Genomic DNA, 14,750 nt, shown 5'->3' with positions numbered 1-14,750 from the left:
CATGAAATATTCATTTAGTATCTCTCCCATCTCCTTGAATTCAACTCAAAGATGACCTTCTTGATCTTTCAGAGGCCCTACCCTCCTCTACTTACTTGCTTTTAATGTATTTGTAGAATCTCTTTGGATTATCCTTATCCCTATCTGCCAATGCTATCTCATATCCCCTCTTTGCCTTCTTGAATTCTCTGTTAAGAATGCCTCTACACTCTTTATATTGATTAAGAGATTCATATGAAACCAAGTTGTCTATATCTAAAATATGATTCTCTTTTATACTTGACTAGAACCTCAATATTTTTATTTATTCATTGTTCCTTAATCTTACCAGCATTACCCTTCAACCTAGCAGGAATAAAATGCCTCTGAACTCTCGTCATCACAATCTTGAATGCTTCCCACTTGTCAGACATCCTTTTGCCTGCAAACTGTCTACTCCAATTAACTTTTGAAAGTTCTTGTCTCATACAATTAAAATTTGCTTTTGTCCAAGTAAAAACTTTAACTTTTATGGAAGGCTTACCCTTTTCCATAACCATTTTGAAACTAACAGAATTATGATCACTAGACCCAAAGCGTTTCCCCACTTTTACTTCAGTCACCTGCACTGCCTTATTGCCTGAAAGAAGTTCTGGTTTTGCTCCTTGTCTTTTTGTATCCAAATAGTAAAAATTAAAATATTCTTGAAAACATTTTTGGACAGATTCTTCACCATTCAAACCTTCAAACCTTTAACTCTATGGTAGCCACAGTCAACGTTTAGAAATTAAAATCGTCCATTATTACAATCTTATTATGCTTACATATATCTGAGATCTCTTTACATATTTGTTTCTTAATTTCCCTCTTACTATTGGGAAGCCTGTAGTACAACCCCATCATAGTAATTTTTCTTTTCTCAATTGTAATTTCTACCCATATATTTTCACTTGATGATTTTTCAGAAATAACTTCCCTAGTTACAATTGTAATGTATTCCTTAATCAAAAACACCACCCCCACCCCTCCTTTCTTGCCTCCTTTTCTATCCTTCTATCCTTCCTGTAGCATTGAGCTGCCAATCTTGTCCATCTCTCAGCCAACTTTCTGTAATAACGATGACATCCCTATCCCATGTTCTTAAAATATGCGCTGAGTTCATCAGCCTTACCTGTAAGACCCCTTGCATTCAAATAAATTCAGTTTAGTTTTTCAGAGTTATTACATACTCTGACTGTCTCTTGCCTTTCATTTCTAATTGACATGGTGTCCTCACATTCAGAACCTTCCCTATTAGTCTTTCAGTTTACACTGCTACATGGAATTCGTCTACTCCCCCTCTGTATCAGTATAAAGTCTCCTTTGATGGAATGAGCAAATCTCCCTGCTAAGATATTGGCCACTTTCCAATTTAGGTTAGACCCGTCCTTTTTGAACAGATCTTTTCTACGCAAAAGACATTCCAATTGTCCAGAAACCTGAATCCCTGAACAATGCACCAGCACTTCAGCCATTGATTAATTTTTTTTAGCTTTAGTATTGCTGTAAACATAACCACTTGTAATTTTTGATAATAAAATTGTAAAGTTCATAAAACTATTTCATTCAAGTTTTTCTGTTACACTGGAAATGAACCCCACCCTCTATATACTCCTTAAATGGTATAAGTACCTATACCAGAGACTTGTGTCCTGTGTAGTCCTGGAATCTGTGTAATAATAGGTATAACACAACACAGCACAGGAACAGTCCCTTCAGCCCACTAACGCTGCACAGATTCCTAGTCTTTATTTAGACCTGCGATCGCCTACAGGCAGTTTCTGTTCCTCAGTTCGCTGCCCATTCATGTGACTATCAAGATACGCTTTAAATGTTGCTAACGTGCCTGCTTCCATCATCTCCACTGGCAGTGTGTTCCAGGCACTTCTGACCTAAACTTTCCCCCATCACCTTGAACTTGTTCCCTTTTGTAGTTGACCCTTCCACCATGGGAAAAAGCTTCCTACTATTCAACCAATGATGCCTCTGGTAATTTTGAATGTGCTGGTCTGTCAGCCGGTTTTTCCAGTGAAAACAATTCTAGTTTATCCAACCTCACCTCGTAACTAAAACACTCCAGACCATGCAACATCTTGGTAAACCTCTGTGCCCTCTTCAAAACATTCATGTCCTACTGGTAGGATGATGACCAGAACTGCATACAATTGTCCAACTATGGCCTCAGTAAAGTTTATAAGGCTGTAACATAACTTGCCAGCATTTATATTCAATGCCTTGGCTGATGAAGGCAAATGTGTTATATGCCTTCCTGACCACCTTATCCATCTGTGTTGCCACTAATAAATTAATAACTAAGTAGTGATGGCTGGGCAGGTGATGTGCTGTAGCTATATGATGTGGGCACAGGCTGATCCCATTGCAAGCTGCAGTGACCACATCCACAGAAAGTGGTAGCTATTGGAGGAACTTCAGCTGAGAATTGTTGAGCTAGAGTCAAAGTTTCGGACACTGCAGCACATCAGGGAGGGCAGAGTTAGCTGGATGTGTAGTTTCAGGGAATGGCCATGTTTGGTAGATTAAATTCGGTCAGTGGCCAGGGACAGCAGGGTGTGATTGCAAATGAGGCAGGTAGAGGGATCCTGTATTCAGGAACAGCTCCTGACCTTGTCCTACAGGTATGAAGTACTGGTCCCTGTGTGGATGAGGAACAGAGCTGCAGGGAGGATGAGCCAGCTGACCGTGGCACTGGAGTACAGGAGGTTATTCAAGAGGGGGAGCAAAAAGACAAGTGTAGTTGGAGGGGATTCTATGAATAGGAGAATAGAGAGCATCCTTTGTAAGCAGGATCAAGAGTCCCGCATCGTATTGTTGCCTTCCCAGTGCCAGGTTGAGAGACATTTCTAACAGGCTTGAAAGGATATTAGAGAGGGACGGAGAAGCATCTAGCTGTTTTGGTCAATGTCAGGACAAACAACATAGGCAGAACTAGGAAAGAGAACCTGTTTAGGGATTATCAGAAACTTGGAACTAAGTTAAGGAACAGGTCCTCAAGGGTTATGATCTCTGGATTACTACCAAGCCACGTGCAAATTAGCGCAGGGATATGAGGAAAGGAAAGAAACACATGGCTAAAAGAATGGTACAGGAAAGAGGGGGTCCTTTTCATGGGACACTGTCATCAGTATTGGAGCAGGAGGGATCTGTACTGCTGAGACAGTCTACACCTAAACTGAGCTGGGACAAATATTCTAGCCAACAAGGTAAATCGGGTGGTCAACAGTACTTTAAACTAGAAAGTGGTGGGGGAGGGGAGTGGGTATTGGGATAGGGTAAAACTCCAAGAAGCCTAATAGCCAATGGGAAACAAAGCAGCAGGTTAACATTTTGGGGGTGGTTTCAACTGCAATGATAAGTGTGAAAAAATGAAAAGAAAGGAGAACTCAGGAGTGAGTATTACAGTCTCTAGAACACAAAATAAGGCAAAGGTTTAGGAATCAAACTTCAAGCACACTGGATAAAGGGACGACAATGAGAAGAGGGATGGTAAATTGAGGACTGAAGGTATTGTATCTGAATGCACGCAGTATATGAAATAAGGTAAATGAGCTTGTGGCACAGATCAAAATTGGCAGGTATGATGTGCTGGGTATCGTAGACACATGGCTGCAAGCGGACTAGGACTGGAAGCTAAATATCCAAGCTAAATATACATCCTATCGAAAAGGCGGGCAGAGGGGTTGGGGTTGCTTTATTGTACCGTGAAATTATATCACTAGCAAGATACAACATAGGATCAGATGATGTGGAATCTGTGTGGGTAGAGTTGAGGAACCGCAAAGGTGATAAAAAACTGTAATTGGAGTTATGTACAGGCCTCCAAACAGTATTCAGGATGTGAGGCACAGGATGCACCAGGAAATGCAAAAGGCATGACAGAAAGGCAAGGTTACACTGATCATGGGGGATTTCAGTATGCAGGTGGGAGGGAATTTGTTGGATATCTATGAAATCTTTTTTGGAGCAGTTTGTAGTGGAGCCCACCAGGGAACAGGCAATTCTAGATTTAGTGATGTGCAATGAGATAGACTTGAAAAGGGAGCTTTAGGTTAATGAACCCTTAGGAAGCAGATACCATAACATGATAGAATTTACTTTGCAATTTGAGAGGGAGAAGGTAGGATCAGATGTAATGGTATTTCAGTTAAATAAAGGCAACTACAGAGGCATGAGAGAGGAGTTGCCCATAATTGACTGGGAGAGGAGCATCGCAGGAAAATCAGTGAAACAGTAATGGCAGGAGTTTCTGTGAGTAATTCCAGAGACAGCAAAAATTTATCCCTCAGAAAAAGAAACATGGTGTAGGGACAATGAGGCAACCATGGTTAACCAGGGAAGTCAGGGACAGCATAAAAACAAAAGAGAAAGCATATAATGTGGCGAAGGGCAATGGGAAGCCAAAGGATTGGGAAGGCTATAAACACCAACAGAGGACAACGAGAAAAGAAATAAGGAGGGAGAAGATTGAATATAAGCCAGTTATATCAAAGAACGTTACAAGAACATCTTTAGATATATAAAGGACAAAAGAGAACACTGGGCCACTGGAAAATGAAGCTGGATAAGTAGTAATGGGAAACAAATGAATGGCAGCAGAACTGGACAAGTACTTTGTATCAGTCTTCACGGTGAAAGACATGAGAAACATTCCAAAAATTCAAGAGAGTCGGGGCAGAAGTGGTGGCCGTCACCAAGGAGAAGATGCTAGAAAAACTGTAAGGTCTGAAGATAGATAAATTACCTGGACCAGATGGACTATACCACAGAGTTCTGAAGGAGATAGCTGAAGACACAGTGGAAGAGTTAATGGTGATCTTCCAGGAATTGCTGGAGTCAGGGAGGGTCCCAAAGGATTTGCAAATCACCCCCCCACCACCACCATTTAAAAGGGGAGTAAGGCAAAAGACAGAAAATTACAGGCCAATCGGTCTGTACTCAGTCATCGATAAGATTATGGACTCAGTTGTGAAAGATGAGATTTCTGAATACTTGGAAGTACATGGTAAAACAGGGCAGTTAGAATTATTTGAGAAAGTGATGAGCAGGTTATACCAAGGAGAACCAATGGATGTCATCTACTTGGAGTTAAAGAAGGCCTTTGACAAGGTGCTGCACAGGAGGCTGCTGAGTAAGATAAGGGCACCTGGTGTTAGAGGCAGGGTGTCAACATGAATAGAAGATTGGCTGCATGGCAGAAAGCAGAGAGTGGGCATAAAAGTGCCCTTCTTAGGATGGCACCCGGTGACTTGTGGTGTTCCACAAGGGTCAGTGTTAGGACCACGACTTTTCACTTAATACATTATTGATCTAGATGAAGGAACTGAGAGCATTCTGGCTAAGTTTGCAGATGGCACAAAGATAGGTAGAGAGACCGGTAGTACTGAGGATGAGGGGAGGCTGCAGAAGGATTTAGACAGGTAAGGAGAGTGAGCAAAGAAGTGGCAGATGGAGTAGAACGTGGGAAGTGTGAGGTCACGCACTTTGGTCCGAAAAATAGAGGCATTGACTATTTTCTAAATGAGGAGAATATTCAGAAATCTGAAGTGCAAAAGGACTTGGGAGTCCCAGTCCTGGATTCTCTTAAGGTAAACTTACAGGTTGAGTCTGGGTTAGGAAGGCAAATATAATGTTGGCATTTATTTCGAGAGAACTAGAATGTAAAAGCAGGGATGTATTTCTGAAGTTTTATAAGGCTCTGGTCAGACCACATTTAAAGTATTGAGAGTGGTTTTGGGCCCCATATCTCAGGAAGGTTGTATTGGCCATGGAGTGGGTCCAGAGGAGGCTCACGAGAATGATACCAGGAATGAAAGACTTAACATATCAGGAAAGTTTGAAGACTCTGGTCTATGCTCGGTGGAGTTTAGAAGGATGAGCGGGCTACCTAATTGAAATCTACAGAATAGTGAATGGCCTGGACAGAGTGGATGTTAGGTCCATACTTCCATTAGCAGGAGAGATTAGAACCCAAGGGCACAGTTTTAGAGTAAAGGGGAGAGAGATGAGGAGAAACTTCTTCAGCCAGAGAACGATAAATCTATAGAATTTATCACCACAGAAGGCTGTGGAGGCATTGAGTATATTTAAGAGAGATCGAGATAGGTTCTTGATTATCAATGGGATCAAAGGTTACGGGGAGAAAGTGGGAGAATGGGGTTGAGAAACTTATTGGTCATGATTGAATGGCAGAGCAGACTCTATGGGCTGAATGTCCTAATTTTCTGCTCCTATGTCTTATGGTCTTTCAGGAATCTGTGGATCTGTATGCCCAGATCCCTCTATATGTCAATACTCCTAAGGATTCCGCTATTTATGATATACTTTGCACCTGAATTTGTCTGGATTAAACTCCATATAGGAGGAATGTGATTTTACTGGACAGGGAGCAAAGGAAATTTACCAGGATGTTGCCTTGTTTGGAGAGTTTTATCTATGAGGAAAAAGTGGCCAACCTGAGGTTGTTTTCCTTTGAGCAGAGGAGACTGAGGGGGCACATGATTGAGATGTACAAAATTATGAGGGGCAGAGACCAGGTAGACAGGAAGGAACTTCTCCCGTTGTTGGAGTGATCAAGACCCAGGGGCATAAATTTAAGGCACAGGTCAGGAGGTTTAGAAGGGACGTCAGTAAATACTTTTTTTTCCCTCAGAGGACATTGGGAATGTAGAACTTGTTGCCAAAAAGGATCATAGAAGCAGAAAGCTTCATAACATTTAAGTATAAGGTTATAGACAGCTATGGGCCAACTGCTTGGAATGGGATTAGAATAGTTAGGTTGTTCATAAAATTCCTACAGTGTGGAAGTAGGCCATTCAGCCGATCAAGAGCATGCCTGTAACCCTGCTTTTTCAATGGCTAATCTACTTAGCCTGTACATCGCTGGACACTATAGGCAATTTAGCATGGCCAATCCACTTAACCTGCACATCTTTGGACTATGGGAGGAAAACCACACGGACACAGAGAATTTGCAAACTCCACACAGTCACCCGAGGCTGGACTCAAACACAGGTGCCTAATCTTGTGAGGTCGTAGTACTAATCATTGAGCCCCTATTCCACCTAGTTAGGTTGTTGTTTTTGTATAACACAGAGTCAAAGGGCTCTAAGATCTTTTTCTGTGCTTTAGACCTCTATGATTCTAAACTCTAGACTCCTAAAATATCTAACGTATATAGCATAGCTAAAGCTTTTTGAAATTAAGCCTATTGGGAGGAAGGTAATATTCCTAGATATCATCTTCCCCTGTGTGGTGGTTATGGTAACTCTATAGAATTCTACAGGATAAATATTTGTTGGATTGACTAACTTGAACTCAGTGGGCAGAAGTTAGCAGGAAAATACCCTCGATCCGCACAAGGTCTAAGTGATAGTTAAAAGCTAAATATCACTTAAGGTGGCACCAAGCAGTCATTTTAAATCAGTTTAACAGTTTCCAGTATTTGCATATAAAATCAGAATGTTTGGGCTGGTGAGAGGAAGTACCACTCGTGCACACAAATGCAGTAACAGTGATGCCATTAACCATCACAGGCAATTGTTAGACTGTCTCATCTTCGAGATGATCATTGCCCATTGATGCCTTACAGCATTACTGTCACTGAAAACCAACTATCAACATCCTGTGGCTTACTATTGACCAAGAAGTGAACTGGACTAGCCATATAAATACTAGGAATTCTGTACCAATAATTCACAATGAGAGCAGTGAGAGAATTTTGTCCTCTATGATTGAAAAATCGATGAATTTCTACTTCTGGAATTAAAAGTGACCAAATCTGGATTTAGAACTGAAAACAAGGTGAGCAATTGCTTGCTCTACAACTCATCAGCTGAATGAAATATGGACAGCATCTAACATCAGCACGCAGTTGAAAAAGATAACTTGCAAAATTCCTGGTGAGGATCATTCAACTGTGTGCATCGATGAATGGACCCTCAATCAGGCTGATGAGAAGATGATTACACTTTTTGGTCCCTCAAAAGATTTGAGTTGTAAAAAGAGTCTGGATAGGCTGGGACTTTCTTCATTGGAGCCTAAGAGGTTGGGAGGTGACCTTCTAAAATCATCAGAGGTGTAGATAAGATGAATGACAGGTGGGGATTTCAAAACTAGAGTGCACATTTTTAATGTGAGAGGAGAAAGATTTATAAAGCACGTGGGTCAATTTTTTTTACAGAGCGTGGTTCATGTGTGCAATGAACTTCTACAGAAACTAGTGGATGTGGATACAGTTACAATGTTTAAAAGATATTTAGATAAGTACTTGAATAAGAAATGTTTGGAGGGATATGGGCCAAGTGCAGGCAGGTGAACTGGTTTACTTTGGGATTAGGGTTGGCATGGACTGGTTGGACGAAAGGGTCTGTTTCTGTGCTGCATGACTATTTCAACAACTGGAAAAAGAAGGGTGAGAATCCGGTGCTGGTGATAATAGAAGTTGAACTATGAGGAAAGAACAGGCCAGGTCAGAGAAGAACCAGATGGGGGGATCTACATCAGAAACTGGACATAAGGAGGACAGCAGCTATAGAATTGTAGTGAACAGAGAGAAATGACTATAGCCCCTTGTGAACCATTGCTATTCATGGCTGGATGAATAGATAGATGCCTCACCTGCTGCTGAAACCTTCTCCTATTACTTTATCACCTGCAGATGCAGTTATTTTAATGCTCTCCAGGCCCGTTTCCATCCTCCAACCTCTGTGTAAACTTGAAGTCATCCAAATCTATGAATCTCCTACCCAAATTGCACAAGTCTTCATCACTATCACCTGTATTTGCTTGCCTCCATTGACTCTTCATTCAGGAGTATTAATCTTTATTTGCAATTCTCATATGATTTGTTTCTCCATGTCTCTGTAACTTTCTCTAGCCCTACAACTGTCTGAGATCTTTATGCTTCTCGACTGTATATAAACAATCCCACATATTTTTATGTAGATCAGTAGCTCAGGTTGTGTTGGAGTTGTTGGTTGGTTCACTGAGCTGACTGGTTTTCATACAAACATATCATCTCCGTTCTAGATGACATTGTCAGTGCTATGTAGCCTCAGTTGAAGCACTGTTGTTCTGTCAATTTGACCAGGACAAAGTTACAGTACTAGGACAAGTAAGCCAAAGACAAGCATGAGAATTCCTGGAGGCCTGATTTTCAACCACCAAAGCAATGAAAAAACATTGAAATCGACCCCATCTACGAACCACTATGGTATAACCAGAAGCAAGACTGCTCACCAACGGCAGACCAGACCACATGAATTCAGAGTGGGACAGAATAAAGGTTTGCATGAAAACCCAGTCAGCTCGGTAAACCGACCAGCAACTCCAAACAATCCCATAGGTTACTTCAAAGAAGAATAAAGGAGTAATCTCCAGTGTCCTAGCTGATATTTATCCCTCAATCAATATCACAAGGAAAGGATTATCTTGTCATTACTACATTTCAGTGCACTTATTGGATTCTGCATTTTCTATATAACAACCATATACTTCAAAAGTAACTGCAAAGCACTGGTGGTTGCAAAAAAAAAGCTGTTTAAATGCAAGTCGTTTTATTCTCTTCTCTTTAATTCTTGAGCACAGAAATTCCACACAAATGGACCATTAGTTACAAGTTCATTAATTCATTCATTACTCTTTCAATTCCTCCCACTTCTGACAGACAAAGGGGGTGGCCATGAGTACCCGCATGGACCCAAGCTATACCTGCCTCTTTGTAGGATACGTGGAACAATCCCTCCTCCAAAGCTACACTGGCCCTATCCCCCATCCGTTACATCGATGACTGTATCAGCGCCACCTCATGTGCCCATGAGGAGCTCGAACAGTTCATCCACTTCACTAACACCTTCCACCCCAACCTTAAGTTTACCTGGACCATCTCTGATACCTCTCTCTCTCCTGCCTGGATCTCTCGGTCTCCATTTCTGGCATCCACCTGGAAACTGATATCCATTTCAAGCCTACCAACTCCCACAGCCCTCCTAGAATACACCTCCTCTCACCCAGCTTCCTGCAAAAATGCCATCCCCTATTCCCAATTCCTACGCCACCACCGCATCTGCTCCTGAGATGAGGCATTCCACTCCCAGACATCCCTGATGTCCTCATTTTTCAAAGACCGCAGCTTCCCCTGCCCAGAGGTCGAAAATGCCCTTGACCTTGTCTCTCGCATTTCCCCCAACTCATCCCTCACACCCCCTACCCCTACAAACATCCAAAACAGAATCCCCCTCGTCCTCGCGTATCATCCCACCAACCTCCAAATCCAATGCAATTCCACCATCTGCAATCTGACCCCACTACCAAAGACATTTTCCCTTATGTGCTTTCTGGAGGGACCACTCTCTCCGTGACTCCCTTGTCCGCTCCACACTCCCCTCCAGCCCCACCACCTCCGGCACTTTTCCCTGCAACCAGAGCAAGTGCTCGACCTGCCCCCACACTTTCTCCCTCACCGCCATCCCAGACCCTAAGAAGACCTGCCACATCAAGCAGATGTTCACCTGCACATCTGCTAATGTGGTATACTGCATCTGCTGTTATTGTTGTGGCCTCCTCCACATTGGGGAAACCAAGCAGAGGCTTGGGGACCACTTTGCGGAACATCTATGCTCATTTCACAACAAACAAGTACACCTCCCAGTCGCGAACCATTTCAATTCCCCCCCACCCTTGGACGACATGTCCATCTGGGCCTCTTGCAGTGCCACAATTATGCCACCCAAAAGCTGCAGGAACAGCAACTCATATTTCGCTTGGGAACCCTGCAGCCCAAGGGTATCAAGGTGGATTTCACAAGCTTTAAAATCTCCCCTCCCCCGCCTGCTTCCCAAAACCAGCCCAGCTCGTCCCCGCCTCCCTAATCATTCCTCCCACCTCAAGCCCTACCCCCATCTCCTACGCACTAATCTCATCCCGCCTCCTTGACCTGTCCGTCCTCCCCGGACCAACCTATCCCCTCCCTAAATCCCCACCTACACTCACCTTTACAGGCTCCAACCCCGCCTCTTTGACCTGTCTGTCTCCTCTCCACCTATCTTCTCCTTTATCCACCTTCCATCTCTCTCCCTATTTATTTGAGTCCACTTCCCATCCCCCATTTCTGAAAAAGGGTCTCAACTCGAAACATCAGCTTTCCTGCTCTTCTGATGCTGCTTGGCCTGCTGTGTTCATCCAGCTCTACACTGTGTTATCATTAATTACAAATATCCAGTTATCTTTCTTTATATGTGGTTGTAAACTTTTCATTGAATTCATTTGAGTACATTTGACAATAAAGCTAATTATTTTAGATCAAGAATGTTCCTTGAGTGAAGCCAGATCCACACGATTGCAGGAGCTGCTGGAACAATTGAATTCTAACGGTTCAACATCACCACCATCAGGAGTAAAGTGGTACTTCAACTCGACAATGATTCACGTGAGATAATAAAATGTGAGGCTGGATGAACACAGCAGGCCAAGCAGCATCTCAGGAGCACAAAAGCTGACGTTTCGGGCCTAGACCCTTCATCAGAGAGGGGGATGGGGTGAGGGAACTGGAATAAATAGGGAGAGAGGGGGAGGCGGACCGAAGATGGAAAGAACAGAAGATAGGTGGAGAGAGTATAGGTGGGGAGGTAGGGAGGGGATAGGTCAGTCCAGGGAAGACGGACAGGTCAAGGAGGTGGGATGAGGTTAGTAGGTAGCTGGGGGTGCGGCGATGGGTGAGAGGAAGAACAGGTTAGGGAGGCAGAGACAGGTTGGACTGGTTTCGGGATGCAGTGGGTGGAGGGGAAGAGCTGGGCTGGTTGTGTGGTGCAGTGGGGGGAGGGGACGAACTGGGCTGGTTTAGGGATGCAGTTGGGGAAGGGGAGACTTTGAAACTGGTGAAGTCCACATTGATACCATTGGGCTGCAGGGTTCCCAGGCAGAATATGAGTTGCTGTTCCTGCAACTTTCGGGTGGCATCATTGTGGCACTGCAGGAGGCCCATGATGGACATGTCATCTAAAGAATGGGAGGGGGAGTGGAAATGGTTTGTGACTGGGAGGTGCAGTTGTTTGTTGCGAACCGAGCGGAGGTGTTCTGCAAAGCGGTCTCCAAGCCTCCGCTTGGTTTCCCCAATGTAGAGGAAGCCACACTGGGTACAGTGGATGCAGTATACCACATTGGCAGATGTGCACGTGAACCTCTGCTTAATGTGGAATGTCATCTTGGGGCCTGGAATAGGGGTGAGAGAGGAGGTGTGGGGGCAAGTGTAGCATTTCCTGCGGTTGCAGGGGAAGGTGCCGGGTGTGGTGGGGTTGGAGGGCAGTGTGGAGTGAACAAGGGAGTGGTCTCTCCGGAAAGCAGACCAGGGGTGGGGATGGAAAAATGTCTTGGGTGGTGGGGTCGGATTGTAGATGGCGGAAGTGTCGGAGGATGATGCGTTGTATCCGGAGGTTGGTGGGGTGGTGTGTGAGAACGAGGGGGATCCTCTTTGGGCGGTTGTGGTGGGGGCGGGGTGTGAGGGATGTGTTGCGGGAAATACGGGAGACGCGGTCAAGGGCATTCTCGATCACTGTGGGGGGGAAAGTTGCGGTCCTTGAAGAACTTGGACATCTGGGATGTGCGGGAGTGGAATGTCTTATCGTGGGAGCAGATGCGGCGGAGGTGGAGGAATTGGGAATAGGGGATGGAATTTTTGCAGGAGGGTGGGTGGGAGGATGTGTATTCTAGGTAGCTGTGGGAGTCGGCAGGCTTGAAATGGACATCAGTTACAAGCTGGTTGCCTGAGATGGAGACTGAGAGGTCCAGGAAGGTGAGGGATGTGCTGCGTTGTTCCTTTGTCAGGTGAAAGATTTTCTGACATAATTAAATGTACAATGGCTGGCATTCACTAAGAAAACTGCAACTTTGATTCAAAATGTTTTAAAATCGAGATAAATTCCAACTTGTTGTCATCAGCCTTCCATAGTGTCACAGATTGAGACAATACATTCACGTTGAATTCTCTCCCTGCAGTGGCTAAGAGACTGAAAGCAGAACATCATAAGCAACAGTTTTTTTTCCAGACTAGATGAACTATGTAGTGACATCTCCCAGAGTTGTGTAATAAGGACCCAAAGCACCTTTTGATACACTTCATTGCGCAGGATTTCCTCTAAATGATATAAATCAAAATTTGGAGAAGTACATTAAGATTAATCGTTTGCAGTTGTACTCGTACAATGAATAAATGCAACAGGATAGTAATGAAATGAAGCTGGAAAAGCACGGTAGGTCTGACAGCATCCTGATGAAGGGTTTCAGCCCAAAATGTTACCTTACCTTTTACCCAAATGATGTCTGATCTGCTGTGCTTTTCTAGCATCACACCTATAGACTATGGCTTCCAGCATGTGCAGTCCTCATTGTCTCTAAGGAATGAAATGAAAGTGCTGGAAAAGCTAGCAAACCTGGCACCATCTGTGGATAGAGAAATCGAGTTAACATTTTGAGTCCAATGTGAGTTTTCTTTTAGAACCCCAGACTCAAACTCTGTTTCTCTCTCTACAGATGCTGTCAGACTTGCTGAGTTTTCAAGCATTTTCTGATTTTATTCTCCTTTTATTCTTCCATGGAATCAGGGCGTCACTGGCAAGGGCAGCATTTTCTGCCCTGTGCCTAAGCCCTTGAACTGTGTGGCTTGTTGGATCATTTCAGAGGGCAGTTAAAAGTCAACCAAATTGCTTGGGTCTGGAATAAGATGTAGGCCCGAACACCTAAGGATATTAGTGAACAAAACGGGTTTTTATGACAATTCGTGATAGTTTCTTGGTCATCATCACTGAGACTACATTTAAATTACTGATTTATTGATTGAGTTTATGTCCCATCACTGCAACTGGTGAAACTATATCCCAGAGTGTTAGCTTGGGCCTCTAGATTATTAGTCCAATGACATTACCATTATGCCTCCCACTAGATTTCCAGCATTCACAATATTTTGACTCTTATTTTTTCATTTATTTAAGGTATGTCTGTGTCGCTGGCTGGGCCAGAATTTATTGCACATCTCAGAAGGCAGTGGTGAACTGCCATATTAAAGTCCATTTCATAGGATAGCCACACTGCTATAAGGGAGGCAGTTACAAAAGCTTGACCCAGCGACAGTGAAGGAACAGCAATATATTTCCAGTCAGGATGGTGAGTGGCTTGGAGGGGAACTGGCGGGTGCTGGTGTTCCCATGTTTCTGCTGTCCTTGTCTTTCTCATTGGAAGTGCTCATGGGTTTGAAGGCTGCCATCGAAGAAACATTGGTGAATTTCTGCAGCGCATCATGTAGATGGTACTTATACTTTCTACCGTGTGTTGGTGGTGGAGGGATTGAATATACAAGGATATGGTGTGAATTAAACAGGCTGTTGTGTCCTGGATGGTGTCAAACTTCTTGAGTGTTGTTGGAGCTATACAACAAGAGGGGAATATCCCATTACCTTATTGACTTGTGCCATGTCGATAGAGGAGAAACTTTGAGAAGTCAGGAGGTCAGTTACTCTCTGCAAAATTTCTCAACATCTGACCTGCCATTGTAGACTCAAGATAATTTAAATAGATGGTCCAATTCAGTTTCCGGTCATTAGTAAATCCCAGTATGTTGACAGTGGGGGATTCGTCAATAATTCTACCATTGAATGTCAAGGGATTGACATTGTCTCTTGTTGGAGATGGTCATTGCCCGGCTTTTGTATCACACCGCATTTAAA

Source organism: Stegostoma tigrinum, chromosome 38, assembly GCF_030684315.1.
Source record: "Stegostoma tigrinum isolate sSteTig4 chromosome 38, sSteTig4.hap1, whole genome shotgun sequence".
NCBI classification, from domain to species: Eukaryota; Metazoa; Chordata; class Chondrichthyes; order Orectolobiformes; family Stegostomatidae; genus Stegostoma; species Stegostoma tigrinum.
The sequence above is the reverse complement of the archived record's forward strand: the minus strand, read 5'-3'. Positions refer to the sequence as shown.